Source organism: Schistocerca nitens, chromosome 1, assembly GCF_023898315.1.
Source record: "Schistocerca nitens isolate TAMUIC-IGC-003100 chromosome 1, iqSchNite1.1, whole genome shotgun sequence".
Lineage (NCBI taxonomy): Eukaryota > Metazoa > Arthropoda > Insecta > Orthoptera > Acrididae > Schistocerca > Schistocerca nitens.
This window is the reverse complement of record NC_064614.1, coordinates 1,000,637,526-1,000,651,845: the sequence shown is the minus strand read 5'-3', so window position 1 is coordinate 1,000,651,845 and position 14,320 is coordinate 1,000,637,526. Positions and strand designations below refer to the sequence as shown.

Genomic DNA, 14,320 nt, shown 5'->3' with positions numbered 1-14,320 from the left:
TTCCACATACTATGCATAGTCATAACACCCAAACTCCCCACCGAGCGAGGTGGCGCAGTGGCTAGCACACTGATCTCGCATTCGGGAGGACGACGTTCAATCCCGCGTCCGGCCATCCTTATTTAGGTTTTCCGTGATTTCCCTAAATCGCTTCAGGCAAATGGTGCCTTTGAAAGGGTATTGCCGACTTCCTTCTCCACCCTTCCCTAATCCGATGAGCACGACGACCTCGCTGTTTGGTCTCTTCCTCGAAACAACCCAACCCACAACCCAAACTCCCCATCCAGCTAACCGAGAGAGAAATATGGATCGCTGTCTCTGCTGACAAGACACGCCAGGTCGTCGGACAAAAGGGTACCTCATGGAAGTGCATAACGCCACGAACGGCGATTGAGAGGATGGCGGTAGCGGTTGATCGGCTCAGTTAAACGATGCCTCCGCAAGAAAGAACCGCTGCAGCATTGACGAGTAAGTCCTACAAACTACACTTACGGACAAAGAAGCTGCCCTCAATTCAAGACTCATCACACGGTCTGACGACCAAGTGCTTGCCCTGCTCATTTTCCCGTGGGAGGAAGACTTAGAACCCTACCCACAGCGCCTGAGCTAACAACAGAAGCAACAGATCTGTTAAGCAGATCTGTTAAGACAATTTGTGCTGTTAGTGGTCGGCTTGTACTTCCTTACTTTCTTAACCCGACGGCGATACGTAGTCAGCCTGCAGTGACATTTGGACAGTTGTGCAGCATTATTCATTCCTCTGGGACTTTCTGAACTAGGAATCAGCCAAGATAGCGGGACTGGACATGAATTTAAACATTCGATAGCCACGACCTACAGGAATATTCAACAAAGTCCACCAAGAAGCAGTACACTTTGTCATGCGTAAGGAGAAAGGGTCGAATTACGGGTTCGAAGACGCGTCGTCACAAACGAAACAATGTTCTACTGTATAGCAAAATGTTTCAATCATTACACAGATTGTCTGGAGGAACAGACTGGGAATGAGAACTGATACCCGTAAACGGCATCCGATATTACAGCTTCGAAAAACTGTGCATAACGGAACTTCATCCAAAGAACAGTTATTTCTATCTTCTATTGAAAACTGAGGCCATCAGTAAAGATCGGTAAGTAATAAAACAAAACTTAAGAGCTGTACTTTTTTCTTTACAGTAAAAAATAGAGAAATCCAAATTAAAGACAAGAGGAAACACAAATCACACGCTGCAGTTTGTCCCGTACACGAAAAGTGTTAAAGTATAGATGGACATTAATTATGCAAACAAATGCTAACTAAATATGTATTTCGACCACAGTCATAATCAGAGTCACATTAAAAAACTAGATACGCAAGGTCTCGTTAGTTCACATGTAGAGTTGTAACATGATTTGATTATGGCTGTGGCAGAAACGCGTTAAGGTGTGTTTTTAAAAATATAAAGATATAATAGCCATCACGACCGTCTATTACAGTGACCAGTGATAATGACAGCAGGCTCGTACAATGATTTTATCTCATTTGCGGATAAAATAAATATAGTTAAAGAAAATATTGGAAGTGCCGTACATTGGCTTAGTAGCCCGATTAACATGTGTGTACTACTGACAAACACGCTCTCCTAGATATTTGATCCTCCTTCGCTGCCTGTAGTCGTATATCCTCATGTAGGTCCCTACTATAGTACGGGAAGGAAGACGATGAGGGTTTCATATCACCACAATGCAAGCGTTCGCAGCAGTACAAGTGCAAAAGGTTTATCCTATCGTCCGTTTCTTGCTCCATGCTCTTTTCACAATACCTCAAAGTGTTTTCTGGTTTAGTTAGTAACGCTATATATATATATATATATATATATATATATATATATATATATATATATCGCACAACAAACATGTTAATAATACATGAGAAGAAACAGATCTTTATGAATAGGATGGTGCAACATTAAACCTCTTTCTTGTTAGACCCATGGCAGTACAGCGTAATTAGATATGTGATGCAAAGCTTCTGAAAACCGTGTTTTTAGACAACATTGTGGCTTATAACTTAAATATTTCCTCAGTGTCTTTTGGAGTGAGTTTATGTGGCACTGTGAATTTTTCATCTAGGACGGAACGTGTTCATGGACTGAATGACGCAAAAAGCTCGACCAGATGGATAGAGAGTAGGATTGTGCCACGTCTTGCTTCGCATGGAAGAACTTTCGGGCCCTCGTGATGGAATGTGACACAGTATGTGCTATTAATATGTTTACAGAAGTAATATATAACGAAAAGGAATACGGATGTCCTGAACAAACAACACCTCCATTAGTTCCAGACGGTACCGTTTCCCTTTCAGATACGGACTTCGCTATATCTCGCAGTATCAGCAGTACAAAGCTCATATTGCACACAGCGAGCCTAAATTTACACAGTAATATATGCATCTTCATCACGACTTCTGCCGTTCAGATACAGGCACCGAGTTTCTAATGTACCAGTGCTGGAACAGGTGTTGAATGAGAGACGGCTAAAAAATATATGTCCCTTTCTGCCTATCCATAATTACATGTTCCGCTAACTTAAGGCAACACTATTTCGGTGCCTGTTCAGAAACATATTATCGACAAAACACTGTTCATATCTTCACTACGTGATAACGATGGTAATGTTACCGCCAACATGGTGTCGAAAGTGGAATTAGTAACAACGGTTTTACGGAATTATTGCGTTAAAGAAAGTAGAGCAAATATACTGGAATTCGAATCTGGAACTGTTGCCAACATGAGTAATTTCTAAGTACATTTCTTCGGTGTAGTGAATCAATTTAAATCACTTCATAAAGGAAAGTTGCCTTAGGAAGCCTCATTGTGAAATAATGCCATTTTTAGCAATCATAAACAATCGCTCTCTATACGAAAGGTCCGTATCTAAAGACTGCAAAGTGGACAGGTCAGATTAACACACGAGAAAGGAAACAGTAGTAATGCGCTGAATTATGGAGCAATGTCACTGACGTTGACGTGTAGCAGAATTTAGGAACATATCAGAAATACCTCAGAGAAAACATTATATCTTAACACATACAGTTCTCATGAAACACGACTGGCACTTCATAAATGTCGTGTGCCTAGGGCCTCCCGTCGGGTAGAACGTTCGCCGCGTGCAAGCTTTTCGAGTTGACCCCACTTCGGCGACTTGCGCGTCGATGGGTATGAAATGATGAATGGTTAGGACAACACAACATCCAGTACCTGAGCGGAGAAAATCTCCGACCCAACCGGGAATCGAACCCGGGCCCTCAGGATTGACATTCTGTCGCGCTGACCACTCAGCTACCGGGGGCGGACGGCACTTTATACACACGATATGACTGATGCTGTCGACAGGGGATCTCGAGTCCTTATTTATGGATGGCTTCTGACGCCTTTCCTGACGAACAGCTTCTACCCGGATTGTGTGTGACTGGATTCGTGCTGTCTTGTCACAAATGTCACAGGCGGTGCAGCGCGGCGGCTAGAGGCGCATGGTTGCTGTGCTTACCTGTTTACGAGCGTGCTACAGCGCTAGGGGCGAACGTTAGCGTTGCCGCTACTACTGTGCGCTGACTGGGACACTCGCTGCTCCTCTTCCGGCGGCGGCCGCAGTCTGCGTCAGTGATACCGATGTTTCCTGCACACATCCTGGCACGCAGCCCGATGACGTCAGCCGGTTTTCTCCCGGAAGATTGCGCCAAAGAATCTCAGAGTGTTTGTTTCAGTTTTGGCTCATTACTCTTCTGGCTGCTTTGGTGCGACTCGCCACCGTTTGCTCTTCTGCTTCTGTCTCTTCTTCACTTACGTCCTTAACTATTTGTTGTGTTTATGGACCGGCCGGAGTGGCTGAGCGGTTCTAGGCGCTACAATCTGGAACCGCGCGACCGCTACGGTCGCAGGTTCGAATCCTACCTCGGGCATGGATGTTTGTGATGTCCTTATGTTAGTTAGGTTTAAGTAGTTCTAGGGGACTGATGACCTCAGAAGTTAAGTACCATAGTGCTCGGAGTCATTTTTGTGTTTATGGCAATTAAATGAAGATACAAGATGTAAAATTGACGGCAGAAAAACAAAAAGAGAAATGATGAACCTCGTTCCAGAAGTAGTGTCCCACTGCTTGCACAATCGCAATGACGAGTCAAACAGATTGTTAGTGCTAGTGGCACTGCGTAACCTGAAATGGCTACGAGGGGTGTTCTGTTAGTAGTGCAATGCATTTTTTCTCGGTAAATTTCTATTGGAAAAATGTGGAATTTCTTTTGGGACATCGTGGAATATTCTCGCTTCAGCCCCATTAGTTTCATGAAGTTCCGATAGATGATGGTGCTATATGTAGCTTCCAAAATGACGTGTGTAGCGTACGTGCGTTGCAGGCAGAGAACAGAATTTCTTCTGGTGGAAAATCAAGGCTGCGCAGACATTGATAGGTGCCTGCAGAATGTCTACGGAGACGTGACAGTGAACAAAAGCACGGTGAGTCGTTGGATGAGGGATCTGTCATCATGGCTACAAAGTCGCGTAAATCTATCCGGTCTCCCACATGCCGGCCTGCCGCATCCAACTGTGGTTCCTTCAATGTTGGAACGTACGGGCAGTTGAACTACGGATTACAATCAAACACCTCCCTGCACAACTCGTCGTCTCTGTTGGCAGTGCTGACACACTCGTCCAACAGTTGGGGTACCCGGTGGGTTCCTCGCCGCCTAACACAAGACGTTAGAGAGCAACGAGGGACCATCTTTGCGGAATTGCTAGCGCATTGCCAGGCTGATTGTGAAAATCTTTTGTCGAACATCGTTACAAGTGATGAAACATGGGTTCAAACCACCTCTCCTACGAAAAAAGGTCACATCCGCACCCTCAGCCGGTAAAATCATGGCGACGGTTTTCTGGAACTCTGAACGGATTATTCTGTTTGATGTGTATCCTCATGGTGCAGCGATCAACTTTGAAGCGTAAACTGAAGAAGTGTCGGCAGCTTGTTTGTCTCCACGAAAATGCAAACGAACTTCTTCTCCTCCATGACAACGCAAGGCCTCACACAAGTCTGCGCACCCAAGAGGAGTTCGCAAAACTTCATTAGAATGTTCTGAATCTACATCTACGTGACTACTCTGCTATTCACAATTAAGTGCCTGGCAGAGGGTTCAACGAACCACCTTCAAGCTGTCTCAGCCGGCCGAAGTGGCTGTGCGGTTAAAGGCGCTGCAGTCTGGAACCGCAAGACCGCTAAGGTCGCAGGTTCGAATCCTGCCTCGGGCATGGATGTTTGTGATGTCCTTAGGTTAGTTAGGTTTAACTAGTTCTAAGTTCTAGGGGACTAATGACCTCGGCAGTTGAGTCCCATAGTGCTCAGAGCCATTTGAACCAAGCTGTCTCTCTACCGTTCCACTCTCGAACGGTACGCGGGAAAACCGAGCACTTAAATTTTTCTGTGCGAGCTCTGATTTCTCTTATTTTATCGAGATGATCATTTCTCCCTATGTAGGTGGGTGCCAACAGAATGTTTTCGCAATCGAAGGAGAAAACTGGTTCAAAAATGGCTCTGAGCACTATGGGACTTAACATCTTAGGTCATCAGTCCCCTAGAACTTAGAACTAGTTAAACCTAACTAACCTAAGGACATCACACACATCCATGCCCGAGGCAGGATTCGAACCTGCGACCGTAGCAGTCGCGCGGTTCCGGACTGCGCACCTAGAACCGCGAGACCACCGCGGCCGGCAGAAAACTGGTGATTGAAATTTCATGAGAAGATCCCATCGCAACGAAAAACGCCTTTGTTTTAATGAATGCCACTCCGTTCCACGTATCATGCCTGTGACATTATCTCCCCTATTTCGCGATAATTAAAAAGGAGCTGCCCTTCTTTGTACTTTTTCGATGTCATCCGTCAGTCCCACCTGATGCGGATCCCATACCGCACAGCAGTACTCCAGAATATGGCGGACTAGCGTGGTGTAAGCAGTCTCTTTAGTAGGCCTGTTGCACCTTCCAAGTGTTCTGCCAATGAATCGCAGTCTTTGGTTTGCTCTTCTCACAATATTATCTACGTGATCCTTCCAATTTAGGTTATTTGTAATTGTAATCCCTAAGTATTTAGTTGAATTTACAGACTTCGGATTTGTGTGACTTATCGCGTAATCGAAATTTAGCTGATTTCTTTTGGTACTCATGTTAATAACTTCACACTTTTCCTTACTCAGGGTCAATTACCACCTTTCGCACCATACAGATTTCTTATTTAAATTATTTTGCAAGTCGTTTTGATCATCTGATGACTTTACAAGACGGTAAATCATCTGGAAACAGTCTAAGACGACTACTGAGATTGTCTCGTATGTCGTTAATATAGATCAGGAACAATAGAGGAGCTATAACATTTCCTTGGGAAACGCCGGTATTACTTCTGTTTTACTGGATGACTTTCCGTCTATTACTACGAACTGTGACCTTTCTGACGGAAATCACGAATCCAGTCGTACAACTGAGTCGATATTCCGCCTGTCAGGAGTGGTGCCGAAAGCCTTCTGGAAATCTAAAAATATGGAATCAATTTGACATCCCCTGTCGATAGCACTTATTACTTTATGAGTATAAAGAGCTAGTTGTGTTTCACAAGAACGATATTTTCTGAAACCGTGCTGACTATGTGTCAATAAATCGTTTTCTTCGAGGTACTTCATTATGTTCGAAAACAGCGTATGTTCCAAAACCCTACTGCAAATCGACGTTAGTGGTATAGGCCTGTAATTCAGCGGATTACTCCTACTTCCCTTGTTGGGTATTGGTGTGACTTGAGCAATTTTCCAGACATTAGGTACGAATTATTCTGTGAGCGAGTGGTTGTATATAATTGCTAAATATGGAGCTATTTTATCGGCATACTCTGAGACGAACGTGACTAGTGTACAGTCTGGACCGGAGGCCTTGCCTTTATTAAGTGATTTAAGCTGCTTCGTTACTCCGAGGATATCTACTTCTATGTTTCTTGATTGTTCTTCCTCACCCAGTATACAGCCCGGATGTCGCACGTTTCCGACTTCCATCTGTTTGGCCCAGTGAAGATTGCGCTGCACCCGAAGCAGTACATGTATGATGGGCAGGTTATTGATGCAGCGAGACATCGTCTCTGATGTCGACCAGTGGAGTGGTACCAAGCGGGCATACAGGCGCTCTCGGTAAGATGGTGTAAGGCCGTCGCATTCATGGGAGGCAGCGTTTTGTGGCCAAAAGAGTGGCGAAAATTATAGTGTATTGGAATCCTGAATGAAACCAATCTATTATTAGAAATATGTGTTGGATTACTAATTGAATACTCCTCGTAGAATTTAGCAAATCTCCAGAGCTCAATAGGACCGTGATCAGATTCTGTATAGAATTTTCAGTTGAGTTAGCCCTCATTTTAGTCATGATAGAGAGTGTCCCAAGAGGAATGTTCAGTAATCAGGGATGTGACAGGAACGATCATTCGAAGTAAAAATGTCTAAGAAACATGAGCTCTAAAATGCATACCTTAAGTTAAGAACGATGAGCACTCGTTCATCTTTGCCACTGTCAAACACCTCTCTTCTACTGAACAAGTGCCCATAGCTTTAAGGCAAGCTTTTTAGAGCCCATGTTCATTAGAGATATGGAAAGTTTGCAGCAGAAGACATTTGTTTCACAGTTATGAAAATGAAGTAACGCTCGTAGCTCTTAAGTTATGCGATTTACAGCCAATGTTTACTAGACTTTTTGCTTCGAATGATCGTTCTTGTCAAATCACTGAATAATGCCCATTCCTCCTGGGACACCCTGCATACTGTAGATCAGATGTCGGTTCATTGGTAAAAATGTTCAAATGTGTGTAAATTCCTAAAGAACCAAACTCCTGTGGTCATCGGTCCCTAGACTTACACACTACTTAAACTAACTTATGCTAAGAACAACAAACACACTCCCATGTCGAGGGAGGACTCGAACTTCGGGCGGGAGGGGCAGCGCAATCGTGACATGTCGCCTCTAACTGCGCGGCCACTCCGCGCGGCGGTTCATTGGTAAGATCCTTGGAAAATGCAATCAGTCTACGAAACAGATTGCTTACAGGACGCTCGTGCCACCCATCCTAGAATATTGCTGATGTCTGTGGGATCCACGTGAAATAAAGAGCGGATACTAAATATATACACAGAGGAGCAACACTAACGTCTACAGGTTTGTTGTAAACTGCCAGACGTTTGAGCATAGATGCGAACTAACATCTGTAAGTTTTGTTACAGAGTTTCAAGAACTACCTTTAAGTGAGGAATCTAGGAATGTGCTACAGCACCCTACAATCACTGCTGTAGGTCACGGGAAGATTAAACTAGTTACAGAACGCATATTAAACTAGTTACAGAACGCACAGAGGCGTTTAAGCAATTACTCTTCCCGCTTCTCATATGCCAATGGAACGAGAAGAAGCTCCAATAATTAACTGACACAATCTTAAGTACCCACTACCACGCACTTCTTGAAGGAGTTTGGCATTTCAACTGCACCATCACATTGCTTATAATCGCTAATGAGTTTCGTCACAAATAACCCATTACTATACGAGAAGAATGCTTAACAGCAACATGGGAAAAATGACCCTTATTGCCCATTATTAAAGCTGTCAGAGGCTCAACAAGGCGTTAAATATGCAACAAAGTACGCACTAGTTTTTACTGGCATTAACAGGCCCAAAAATAGTTTCGTAATTAACGTTAACACTAATCATGTACATGCATCCTGTAAAGCGTCTCGTTCCATATAATTTCGACAAAAGACTGCTTTAAACGATCCAACATGTAACTAACTAACTAACTGTATCTATTGTACGTTACGCACTTATTCCTAATCTCGTTTCTGCTACTTCTCAATACTTTCATTTCTTTCTGAGCTCCAATCCATTTCATATTATTCAAGAGGTTGGCTATGTCATTAACGAATCTTATCATTAATATTATTAGTTGTAATCCTGTAGGAACCCTCGCGTAAGGAAATTGTTCAGGTTTTAATACTCACTCGCTTTCCGTAACAAATGTAAAGGTTTTTGACGGAATTTTGTAAAAATATGTGGAAAGGGTAATGTTTACTGCCTTAAAGGTGATGTTGTTCGTTTTATGATTATACCATCTCCGGCAAATAGACGTTCCTCTTTCTATCCATTTACACGTTTTGCGACACTTTTCCCGTTCTTTCAGTTTGTAACTGCCTGTTGAATTTCTCACATGGGCTTTGTCAAGAGACATTATGAACTTAGCCTCGGCCATTAACAAATTCATCCAGCGTCAGTATAAGCTCCGTAGTGTTGAGACTCTTTATTAGACGGCTGGTACGTTTTAAAGTCAATTTCAGCAATGACAAGCTTGGGTCTGCTCCTGCTGTCAGTTGACCCTTTGATAATAATAAGTCGATACGTTGCTGCACGTTAAGTTATATAAAGAACACACCCTATTTTGCTGGCCGTTATTGCTGACAAGGGAAGAATACAGTCGATTCCCTGTTCTAGGATGAAAAACGTATTAATGAGTTAAAACGTGTCCCCAATTTTATTTGCCTAGTTTATCGTGGGGGCTACGGTCAGCAATATTTCAAGCAGAGGCTGGTCGGTTTAACATGGTACTGAGCAGTCCTCTGGCAGAGGTCTTTGTCTTCTTTTATCTGCTGTAATTATCAGCGCGTTGAGTCGCAGTTTCCTCATTACTGGGCCAGCTTTCTTGCGCTGCGCGCTTCTGCCTCTCCTGCGAAGGCTAGACCCCGTTCTCCGTAACTGCCATCATGAAACTGGATTTCGTGTGAATGGCTGAATTTTATTACGCTCCTGCGTCTTGTATGTCGAGAACTATGCTTATAGACTAAAGTTTAATCTGAGAAGGACAAGCAGATGGCAAATGAAACAACAACCTCAGCCACAGACGACAACAGAGCTAACCATTGGATTTCTCTGGCAGTCTGTATCTACGTTTAAATGTATGTTCTACAACGCATTAAATATTCAGAGGAGAGAGCACATGTTAGCACTGTTACTTACTCATCAAACAGTTGCATTTGTTTGTGGACCGACGGAAGAACGGGCCTCCAGATGCGCAGTAAGTTGTTTTATTCTCATAATCCCCAAAGCCACATCCTCACGGGACGTGGAAACGTACGTGGACGAAGAGCTGGTCACGTCATAGTGTGGAATTCCACGCTTCACTGACGGAGGCGCTGCGTAAAGTGCAGATGATAGAGTTGTGAACTTTTTTTTTTGGTCATCAGTCTACTGACTGGTTTGATGCGGCCCGCCACGAATACCTTCATCTCAGAGTATCACTTGCAACCTACGTCCTCAATTATTTGCTTGACGTATTCCAATCTCTGTCTTCCTCTACAGTTTTTGTCCTCTACAGCTCCCTCTAGTACCATGGAAGTCATTCCCTCATGTCTTAGCAGATGTCCTATCATCCTGTCCCTTCTCCTTATCAGTGTTTTCCACATATTCCTTTCCTCTCCGATTCTGCGTAGAACCTCCTCATTCCTTACCTTATCAGTCCACCTAATTTTCAACATTCGTCTACAGCACCACGTCTCAAATGCTTCGATTCTCTTCTGTTCCGGTTTTCCCACAGTCCATGTTTCACTACCATACAATGCCGTACTCCAGACGTACATCCTCAGAAATTTCTTCCTCAAATTAAGGCCGTTATTTGATATTAGTAGACTTCTCTTGGCCAGAAATGCCTTTTTTGCCATAGCGAGTCTGCTTTTGATGTCCTCCTTGCTCCGTCCGTCATTGGTTATTTTACTGCCTAGGTAGCAGAATTCCTTAACTTCATTGACTTCGTGACCATCAATCCTGATGTTAAGTTTCTCGCTGTTCTCATTTCTACTACTTCTCATTACCTTCGTCTTTCTCCGATTTACTCTCAAACCATACTGTGTACTCATTAGACTGTTCATTCCGTTCAGCAGATCATTTAATTCTTCTTCACTTTCACTCAGGATAGCAATGTCATCAGCGAATCGTATCATTGATATCCTTTCACCTTGTATTTTAATTCCACTCCTGAACCTTTCTTTTACTTCCATCATTGCTTCCTCGATGTACAGATTGAAGAGTAGGGGCGAAAGGCTACAGCCTTGTCTTACACCCTTCTTAATACGAGCACTTCGTTCTTGATCGTCCACTCTTATTATTCCCTCTTGGTTGTTGTACGTATTGTATATGACCCGTCTCTCCCTATAGCTTACCCCTACTTTTTTCAGAATCTCGAACAGCTTGCACCATTTTATATTGTCGAACGCTTTTTCCAAGTCGACAAATCCTATGAAAGTGTCTTGATTTTTCTTTAGCCTTGCTTCCATTATTAGCCGTAACGTCAGAATTGCCTCTCTCGTCCCTTTACTTTTCCTAAAGCCAAAATGATCGTCACCTAGCGCATTCTCAATTTTCTTTTCCATTCTTCTGTATATTATTCTTGTAAGCAGCTACAAAGAGAAAAGTAGCAGATTTGAGTTTAGCTACTTCCAATTTTTTTATCTTTTCTTTTCAAAAAGTTTCTGCATCTTTCTTATTACTTTAAAAGAAATATTATCTGCAATATTTGATGTTATTTATTACAAACAATGTATATGCTGAAAATATTATTGCATAGGCTAACGTCTGGAATGTTTCCCCCTTGGCCACAAATTTTAACATGACTGTCATTCTATGTCTAAACGTAAACACAAGTTACACACTGGAAGTTACTGCTGTTATGAAACTTTCTGTAGATAATATATATGTCTTGATTGTACGGTCTGCCTCACCTTCGTATGCTGCCACTAAATATTTTTTTCCAGATATGATGAGCAGCTTCGAAAAATTCCTCCTCTTCCATTCGAAGCAATTACGAAACGAATCCTGAGTTTGAAACCTATATGAATTACGTTATTACAGAGCGATGGTAGTCAATAGAACATCGATATATGGATATTATGAATGCACAGACTGACATTAGACACCAAATTTCCACTGTATTCGATTTAAAAGCGAAAATGAGATGGAGATACGATTGGTTTAACGAGTAACTTATAGCAGTACGCACCTCACAACGTCGTATAACGTTATGTAGCGCGCCTCTTCCAGCATATCACTGTTCAAGCAATAGACGACTCCAGAATCTTTTTCTCCGTTTTTTCCACTCTCCCTCTACAATCTCTAAGAGTGTTCACACAACTATTTTACAAGCATTCATTTTCGTAAGGAAACTGCGTGACTTTCGAGGCCAAATGCAGCCAAGAACAGGCGTTGCAGAGCGGTGTGGAAGCAAATAATGACTAGAAGCATGTTATGATCCGAGAGACGTAGCAGGTCGTTTAAGGAGGAGGAGCAAGCACGATCGACAACACGTGTAGCGTGCTTCGTGATGAGAGACACGTCCCATGTGAGGACAGCTGAAACTAGTAATTTGATATAAACCGTAGACGCGCTCTGCACTCTCTACGGTGAATGGTTTCAAGAGAGCAACATCACCCTATTTCTAACGTTTTAATTTATTAAACATGATTGTTTTCGGCTGCAGCTGTCAAACAATACTTTATTGCGTCTGTAATTTCAAGAATTATCACCTCCAGACAGAAATCTCAAATGGAAACATGCACACAGGTATTAAGATAGCCGTTAGTGCCAAAACCAAGCGAGTATGAACGGTGTGTAAGCCACAGAGTACACGACTGTATATAAAACCACGTAAGAAAACACGACAGTAGAATGTTTCGAATGACCCAGCTTGACAGTCTGCAAGGTCGAACTAGGATTTAAATTTAGCTTAGAGCATAGGTCTTGATTTGAGAAAGAAATAATTGATAATGTTCGTTTAGAAGTGAACTGCGGACTGTAAGAAAAGCAAGAAATAGAATCAACGGGTTTCAGATGTGATGTTACGGAAGTATGGGGAAAATTAGGGGGACTGGTAAGAAACCAGAGGTTTTTCTATAGAATTGGCGATAATCGGAATATGTGGAGTAGCCAAACTAAAAGAAGTGTCAGAACGATAGGATATGTGACAAAACATTGCAAGGCTCCACTGGGGTTATGCTATACTTCACTAAACGTGTCTTTCATATGCACTGAGTATCTAGTCTCGTTGTGCAAGCCACCCAATTACGATTCAAAATGAATGGAACTGATGCAAGCCTAAGGAAACGGAAGGGAAGGATAGCTCTGACATGAACAGTAGCTGTGGGTCTGGTTTGAAATTAAGAAATGTAAGAGAAGCATTGGGGACATATGGCGACTGGAATTCAGAAGCGTATGACAATTTAGTAGCAAGTAAAAAATAAGTATTGTAACCCCCCCGCCCCCCCTGTCTCTCTCTCTGGGAAGAAGTAAATGCCTTACATGAGTTCATGAAATAATCACGTTAACTTATGGCTCATAAAACAACTGAAATTATTGTGGTAACAAAGCTTCAGTTAGAGTCCAATGGAATTTACAAGCGAAATTTTACTAATTGTGATGATTGCAGCGATTTGATAGTGAGTTGGATAAACGTCCGAGAAAATCCTACAACAAAGCCATGGCCAAGAGGTCTAACACAGACAGTGACCGATTAATACAACGGGGTCAAAAGGCACCTATTCCTTCGTGAGTGTTACTTGCTTGCCACGATGCTGCGTAAACAAGATGTGCTGCGGGTGATGATCCACCAAGAACGTGATGCATCAGCTTCTGCTCTCTGCTGTCCCCACTCAATTGTCTCTCAAGAAGGCTACCACCTACATATCTCTTCAACAAGACTCGAATGTTCTCTAAAGGAGACTCCGTCCCAGTTGCCTCTAAAATCTTGCGCTATTCACTTCTTATTTCACGATGCTGCCAAAAAGTACTTGCAAGGAAAACTAAACGAACTTCTCAAGGTCTTCGAATGGGAAACTTTACCTCAAAATAGTCCGATATGTTTTCAGGAAGTAGCCGATGCCAATGAATAGTAATCCAGCGTTCTCACAGTTTGTGAACGCCGACAAATCGTAACTCATCCACACTTTCACACATATAGTCCACGTGTCCTTTGTTTTGATAGCGGTCCCAGAGAAGTATCGGCAAACTACAGACCTGGTCCTAATGGTGGCGTTTTGCGCGATCTTATCTTCCCAAGAAATCGAAGAATCAGAGTAGTACGATTTTACGGCCTGCACACTGAACGACTCCGCGCACTGGGTGGGTGGTCAATAACAACGTGAAGACGCTCTGTGGAAAAATCTCGTCGTCGCGAAACTGCGAGAGCGGCTGTCGGACCACGCCAGTGTAGGCGAGGAAACGTTAAACCCC

General features: G+C 43.0%; 1 protein-coding gene across 1 annotated transcript in view; it reads right to left on the bottom strand.

The window, feature by feature from the left end:
• The window catches only part of LOC126195393 (uncharacterized), a 104,934-nt gene extending 101,275 nt beyond the window's left edge, over positions 1-3,659 (bottom strand). Inside the window, exon 1 of the mRNA XM_049933989.1 lies at positions 3,529-3,659. The gene's annotated coding sequence lies outside the window, so the exon portion shown is untranslated. The remainder of the gene's footprint in view (positions 1-3,528) is intronic.
• Between the last annotated feature and the right edge of the window lie 10,661 nt (positions 3,660-14,320).